This window comes from Pongo abelii, chromosome 7 (genome assembly GCF_028885655.2).
Source record: "Pongo abelii isolate AG06213 chromosome 7, NHGRI_mPonAbe1-v2.0_pri, whole genome shotgun sequence".
NCBI classification, from domain to species: Eukaryota; Metazoa; Chordata; class Mammalia; order Primates; family Hominidae; genus Pongo; species Pongo abelii.
This window is the reverse complement of record NC_071992.2, coordinates 80652410-80660356: the sequence shown is the minus strand read 5'-3', so window position 1 is coordinate 80660356 and position 7947 is coordinate 80652410. Positions and strand designations below refer to the sequence as shown.

Genomic DNA, 7947 nt, shown 5'->3' with positions numbered 1-7947 from the left:
ATCAGTTTGATCTTTTTCCTTCCAGTCCTTATATTTTTTTTGTCACATTGGTCAGAACGTCCAGTACTATGTAGTATAGAATTGTAGGTCCATACGATTTTTTTTCTTCCTAATTTTAAAGACATTGTCTTCTAATATTCAGGGACTCTGTTGAGAAATCTAATATTACGTAAAATTCCATTCTTCTGTAGGGAAACTGTTTTTAGTCTAGAAGCTTTAGGATATTCACCTTTTGCTTGGAGTCCTATAGTTCTATAAGGATACACTTAGGTATAAATCTTTTTATTTATCCTAATGGCATTTTGTGCTGTACACTTACATCTTTTTAGCTCTAAGAATTTTCTTCTATTTTTCTCCCAGTTAGTTGTCTCTTTTTTCCTCCTGTAATGACTGTTTGACTAATATTGGGCTTCCTCAGTTGATCTCCATTCTCCAACTTTTTTCTTGTATTTTCCATGGTTTCATCTTTCTGGTTTACATTCTGAGACATTTTCCCAACTTTCTCTTCTAGGCCTGTTATTGAAATTTTAATTAAGGAAACAATACTTTTGATTTTAAGGAATCTTTCTGGCACTCAATCCTGTTTTTAGAGGGGCATATCTCACCTATTGTCTCAGCTATTCCTAAGTATACTAATGATATCAACTTCTTTTGATTGCAAGTGATAGAAAATCACTTCCTAAACTGCATAAGGAAAGAAGGAACTTAACTCATAAAACTAAAAAGTTCAGTAGTAGGGCTTACTTTGGGTGTAGTTTAGTTTGATATAGGAGCTTAAATGATGTCACAAGGACCTGATTTCCATTTTCATCTTACCTTTGCTTGTTGTAGCTCCATTCTCACTCTCCCTTCATGGTAGCAATAGACAGCAGCAGGCTCAACCCACACAAGCTAAAGTTCCATGAGAATGAGTGAAGTCCTCTTCCTAGAGTTCCCAGTAGGGGTCTCATTGCAGTGTGCTGTCTCTGACTGGACACATTCCTGAACAAATTCCAGTTGCCGTGGGAATGGAAGTGGGAAGGTGTACACTAGTGCAGCCATAGTCATCTTTCTTCCGTTAGGGAAGAGCCTGTCTAACCATAGAGTTTTGGCCTAGGTTGCAGAGTAGATTGAAACACAAAGGCTGAATGTAGCAGGATACGGCCGAACAGAGCAAAATGGGGTAACCTTAGGACAGGGAATCCTAGCCATAATACATAACAAATACTTTCTGTAATAATACAATATAGATAAATATTGAGCGTTTTGAATAAGTAGGGGCAAAGGGTAAATGAGTATTAGGCATTTTGCTGAGATGGAGGGTAGTAAACTGGGGAGTGGTAAGTATGTACCATAAAAATTGTCCAGAGGTCCCTTATATCTCACTGTTACAGATGTATGTGAGTATGTGTGGAGGGGTAGGCAGAGAAATAAACCTTTTGTTTGTGTGTGTGTGTGTGTGTGTGTGTTTGAGACAGTGTCTTGCTGTGTTGCCCAGGCTGGAGTGCAGTGGTGCAAACACAGCTCACTGCAGCCTTGATCTCCTGGGCTCAAGCCATCCTCCCACCTCAACCTCCCAAAGAGCTGAGATTACAGATGTGAGCTTTTGCATCCAGCCTAAACCCTTGATGATTAAAAGTATGTCTGTGTTTATATCTGAAATTTCACCAGTTTTTTTAGAACAGGGAGGTGCTACTGGGTGGATTGAGAAGGTTGAAAACTATTAATCACTCACATTTCATTGAGAATGGTCTTAATCAATTTTTCTATTTCTAGAAGAGATCAGCCTATACTATACTTACACATATGGGAACATGGGAGAGGGAGAGAAGACTTTCTCAACATGACATCAAGGACTTCAAAGAGGAGGATGTCCTAGGGAAAGGGAGATTGGAAGAACTGGAACTAAGAGGAAAATGAAGACATATCCTCTGCTACTTTGATGCCATTTTCTCCTTTTCTCAGAGACTGGATCTCTGAGATCCAGTCTCTATTCTTTCTTTTTCCCCCTCTTTATTCTTTTAAGTTAACGTAACAAGTAGGACTTTTAGCATAAATAACTAACATGAGTAGTTTATCAGTCCATGTCTACCCTCTACCTGCTTCTGTGAACTAATTGTCAACACAATGTGAATTTTTCTGGTTAGTTTGTATCAAAGTCCAGAGATTAGCCTTTAGAAGCAACTATATGAGGACAAAGGATGGGATGAGTAGATTTTATTTGCTGAATAAGGTGGAAGCATCACCTCTGATGTTAATAATTTTTTTTCCTTTACTTTTCTAAGCTCACTCTTCATGTTACGCTGGTTGGAGTGTTAGTTCCAATTTAGGCAGCAGGCTTTCTTGTAACTCTTTTCATAATTCTCTCTGCTTTAATAGTTTTGTTCCCTGGAAGGATGAATTAATAAATTATTTGGAAACTGAGATATGGGCCAAACCATCTTCATTGCTAGACCTCACCTAAGGAAGCAGCAGCTAGGAAAAACTCTAGATGAAATTTGTAGACTAGGAGTCAGCTGCTTTGATGCCTGCTGGCTGGGGTATGGCAGGCTTCTGTTTCATAAAACGCACATGCTGGATGAGATCTCCAAGGTTATTACCAGCTTTGACATTTTATTATCTGGCAGACAATGTATAGGTTCTGATGTTTACCAAGAATCAGTGCAGACAGTTCTAGTCTATTTCTTTTAAATAAATCTCTTCACCTGATAGTCACATCTCATTAGTGATGAGACCAGGCACTGTAGGCTTTACTGGGGGCAGGGGAGAAGGGAGAGGACAGGCATGAAATCCCCATTTCCTTTATATTTCTATTTATATCACATGTTCACCATCTCTTTTTGTCTCTTTCCTCTACTAGACTGTGAGCTTCTTGGGAACAGGGGCTGTGCCTTGTTCATCTTCTTCCCCGTACCCAGCATGGATGGTGCCCATCTAACATGGTGCTTACCAAATATCTGAATGCCTAAACTAGATAATTCCACCAACCTTCAATTCTACCTTTAAATTATAACCTTGATATAATTTGCCTTATTTTTTCCCCATATTTGAAAAACCTCTTACTCAGTGTATTCTTACGCTATTTTATCTTTTTATAATTTAATTAAAAAAATTATTTTGTAAAGAAAGGGTTTGCCCAGGCTGGTCTCAAACTTCTGAGCTGAAGCAATCCTCCTGCCTGGGCTTCCCAAAGTTCTGGGATTACAGGTGTGAGCCACCATGCTGCTATTTTATCTTAATGATTAAAAAATAACTTTATGTTAGAAAGAGAACCAGTCTATTTTTCCTAGTTACAATATCCATTTTCTTTAACTGGCATCAACAGTACTTTGGGGAAGGAGAAAATTTATATGGGGTTACTAGATAAAATTCAGGATGTCCATTAGAAATTTGACTTTCAGATAAATAACAAGGATCTTTTTAGGGTAAATATGTCCCAATTGTTTGTTGTGTTTCTGAAATTTTAATTTAACTGGGTGTTCTATTTTTTCCCCCTAACTCTACCAATCCCAGGCTCTACTCTTGGAGTATCCAATATTCCATGTCGAAGCCTTCCAAACTTAGGTTCTAGAATCTAATAGAGAAATAGAATCTTGGAGGCCAGGATCTAGCTCAGAAGACATGATCTGTTAGGCCAACACCCTTCTCTTACCACAGAACCATCTAAATTACAACCAAAGGTAAAGAAATATCCAACTGAGAGCACACAGCAGCAGCGCTCTGCTTTCCCTTTTTTTTTTTTTTTTTTTTTGAGATGGAGTTTCGCTCTTGTTGCCCAGGCTCTTGTTGCCCAGGCTGGATGATGTGATCTCATCTCACTGCAACCCCCGCCTCTGGGGTTCAAGCAATTCTCTGGCCTCAGTCTCCTGAGTAGTTGGGATTACAGGTGCGTGCCACCACACTCGGCTAATTTTTTGTATTTTTAGTAGAGACGGGGTTTCACCAAGTTGGCCAGGCTGGTCTCAAACTCCTAATCTCAGGTGATCCACACGCCTCAGCTTCCCAAAGTGCTGAGATTACAAACATGAGCCACTGCACCTGGCCTCCCATTTTTCTTTAAAAGGGATTTATTGTATATATTATGCCTGAGTAGCAACCTGCTCAAAGGTGGTAGTGGGACAATGAGTGTAGAAATACTGAATGGGCAAAAACTGGAAGCATTCCCTTTGAAAACTGGCACAAGACAGGGAAGCCCTCTCTCACCACTCCTATTCAACATAGTGTTGGAAATTCTGGTCAGGGCAATCAGGCAGGAGAAAGAAATAAAGGGTATTCAATTAGGAAAAGAGGAAGTCAAATTGTCCCTGTTTGCAGATGACATGACTGTATATTTTGAAAACCCCAATGTCTCAGCCCAAAATTTCCTTAAGCTGATAAGCAACTTCAGCAAAGTCTCAGGATACAAAATCAATGTGCAAAAATCACAAGCATTCTTATACACCAATAACAGACAAACAGAGAGCCAAATCATGAGTGAACTCCCATTCACAATTGCTTCAAAGAGAATAATATACCTAGGAATCCAACTTAAAAGGGATGTGAAGGACATCTTCAAGAAGAACTACAAAACACTGCTCAATGAAATAAAAGAGGACACAAACAAATGGAAGAACATTCCATGCTCATGGATAGGAAGAATCAATATTGTGAAAATGGCCATACTGCCCAAGGTAATTTATAGATTCAGTGCTATCCCCATCAAGCTACTTTATAGTTCAAAAAACTACTTTAAAAACTACTGTTTTTAAAAAACTACTTTAAAGTTCAAAAAACTACTTTAAAGTTCATATGGAAGCAAAAAGGAGCCTGCATTGCCAAGACAATCCTAAGCCAAAAGAACAAAGCTGGAGACATCATGCTACCTGACTTCAAGCTATGCTACAAGGCTACAGTAACCAAAACAGCATGGTACTTGTACCAAAACAGAGATATAGACCAATGGAACAGAACAGAGCCCTCAGAAATAATACCACACATCTACAACTATCTGATCTTTGGCAAACCTGACAAAAGCAAGAAATGGGGAAAGGATTCCCTATTTAATAAATGGTGCTGGGAAAACTGGCTAGCCATATATAGAAAGCTGAAACTGGATCCCTTCCTTACACCTTATACAAAAATTAATTCAAGATGGATCAAAGACTTAAATGCTAGACCTAAAACCATAAAAACCCTAGAAGAAAACCTAGGCAATACCATTCAGGACATAGGCACGGGCAAGGACTTCATGTCTAAAACACCAAAAACAATAACAACAAAAGCCTAAATTGACAAATGGGATCTAATTAAACTAAAGAGCTTCTGCACAGCAAAAGAAACTACCATCAGAGTGAACAGGCAACCTACAGAATGGGGGAAAATTTTTGCAATCTACTCATTTGACAAAGGGCTAATATCCAGAATCTACAAAGAACTCAAACAAATTTACAAGAAAGAAACAACCCCATCAAAAAGTGGGCGAAGGATATGAACAGACACTTCTCAAAAGAAGACATTTATGCAGCCAACAGACACATGAAAAAATGCTCATCATCACTGGCCATCAGAGAAATGCAAATCAAAACCACAATGAGATACCATCTCACACCAGTTAGAATGGCGATCATTAAAAAGTCAGGAAACAACAGGTGCTGGAGAGGATGTGGAGAAATAGGAACACTTTTACACTGCTGGTGGGACTGTAAACTAGATCAACCATTGTGGAAGACAGTGTGGCGATTCCTCAGGGATCTAGAACTAGAAATACCATTTGACCCAGCCATCCAATTATTGGGTGTATACCCAAAGGATTATAAGTCATGCTGCTATAAAGACACATGCACACGTATATTTATTGCAGCACTATTCACAATAGCAAAGACTTGGAACCAACCCAAATGTCCAACAATGATAGACTGGATTAAGAAAATGTGGCACATATACACCATGGAATACTGTGCAGCCATAAAAAATGATGAGTTCACGTCTTTTGTAGGGACATGGATGAAGCTGGAAACCATCATTCTCAGCAAACTATCGCAAGGACAGAAAACCAAACACCGCATGTTCTCACTCATAGGTGGGAATTGAACAATGAGAACACATGGACACAGGAAGGGGAACATCACACAAGGGGGCCTGTTGTGGGGTGGGGGGATGGGGGAGGGATAGCGTTAGGAGATATACCTAATGTAAATGATGAGTTAATGGGTGCAGCACACCAACATAGCACATGTGTACGTATGTAACAAACCTGCATGTTGTGCAGATGTACCCTAGAACTTAAAGTATATATAAAAAAAAGAAATACAACTCTTAGATCGTGTTCATGGGCTTCTGAAGAACAAACTTGAAGTGCCTCAAAAAGATTTGAAATTTCTCATACAGAATTGAAAATTCTTCCCAAATGGAAAATTTTTATACATTTCTGATTCATTACGGAAATAATTGAGGGGATAGGTAGACAAAATTTTTTTCCAGTTTTTTTCCTTGATTCGCCAATGCATGCATTATGACTGACAAGGATTTCTACTTTTTCCCCCCTTTATTCCTTTCTGGGTTTATTGCTGACTCTAAAACTTGGTTACTCCAAGGAATATCTGAAGATCCAGGAACGGTTTGGAAAGTGCAGCATGAATCATTAACACTGCCTGGTAGTGGGTGTGACAGCCACTTATTAAACATATCCCCTCTCATCACAGTAGCATTTGCTACTGGGACCATGTTCAGAATCTGACCAGGGATGGCCCCTTTCCCATCCTTCTCTGGTCCCAGCCTTTGCAGAGGAGAGCACCTCTGAAGTCGAGATAATGCCAACATTGTGTATTGTGCATTGTGAACACCCTTCTCTTCCCACAGAACCATCTAAATTACAACCAAAGGTAAAGCAGTGACCTGTTTCTTATCTTTTTTTTTTTTGAGATGGAGTTTTGCCCTTGTCTCCCAGGTTGGAGTGCAATGGTGTGATCTCCTTACTTTTAGTGATTATTGCATAGAGATATAATGTCTTTTGTAGTAATTATTGCTTATGCAATTGCAAAAGCATTTTGTTTTCTCTATTAAGGTTAACAACATTTAAAAGTGAAAAGATCTTAAACCTTGTTCTTAGGATGAGGTTTAATATGTTATATGTAGCATGCTATATACATTAAGTTATGTTTTGTTCTGTCAAATAAATGACTAAGTAATCAATATGACTTTTCACATCCGGTAAAATTTTAGTGGGAAGGACTTTAGATTTGCCTTTGCCTTTGAGTACATTACCTAAATAATCCACGAGATGGCAGCAGAGAAATGTTCATTTAAATTTATCATCTATGGAGAGGTTGCTACAAGTGCACTTTAACAAAAAATAGACTAACCTTTGTAATTTGGTCCTTTCTAAACATAGAATAACCAGTTAGAATTTTAAGTCATTTCTCATGTCTTTTATAAGAGACGTAATGAGAATTTTATTTTATTTTAATTTTTATTGGTCTTAAAGTTGTTTTCCTTGCTCACTACATTTTGCAGCAAGAACCAGGTCTAAATGCCTGGAAATGTACTTGCCGGGCTATGTTTTTCTTTCACAGTGAGCATTCTCATAAGTAATCTTAGAAAAGCTAGGAATGATAAATTTTGGGATATCACTAAGAGTGTTCTTTGTGGTGATTTACAACCTGATGCCACCATCCTTTAGGAACAAACAAGAAAGTGAAAAGAGATGGTTTTCAGGTATTGGAGCCTGAGTTTAGGTGGGGGAGTGGGTGGTGAGTGGGGTAAGAAGAGAGGGAGTGTGGAGAAAGAGGATATTTCCATAGAGACTGCAGTTTTCACCTAAATTTGTATTATATTTACATTATCAGCTACGTTTTCACTTATTTGTTAGAGGGAGTAATTGGAGTTAACAATAGATAGTTGCAGGTGCTTTTTATTCAGAAGAAAAATTGTTTTCCTATAAATGACCTCAATTTTCTAATTTTAGTGTCATGTATTTCTTATGAAGTGATA

General features: G+C 38.4%; 1 long non-coding RNA gene across 1 annotated transcript in view; it reads left to right on the top strand.

Moving 5' to 3' along the window:
- The first annotated feature begins 6434 nt into the window (after nucleotides 1-6434).
- Nucleotides 6435-7947, top strand: part of LOC100940126 (uncharacterized) — a 37214-nt gene continuing 35701 nt past the window's right edge. The window contains exon 1 of the long non-coding RNA XR_152583.4: nucleotides 6435-6839. This is a non-coding gene — a long non-coding RNA (uncharacterized LOC100940126). The remainder of the gene's footprint in view (nucleotides 6840-7947) is intronic.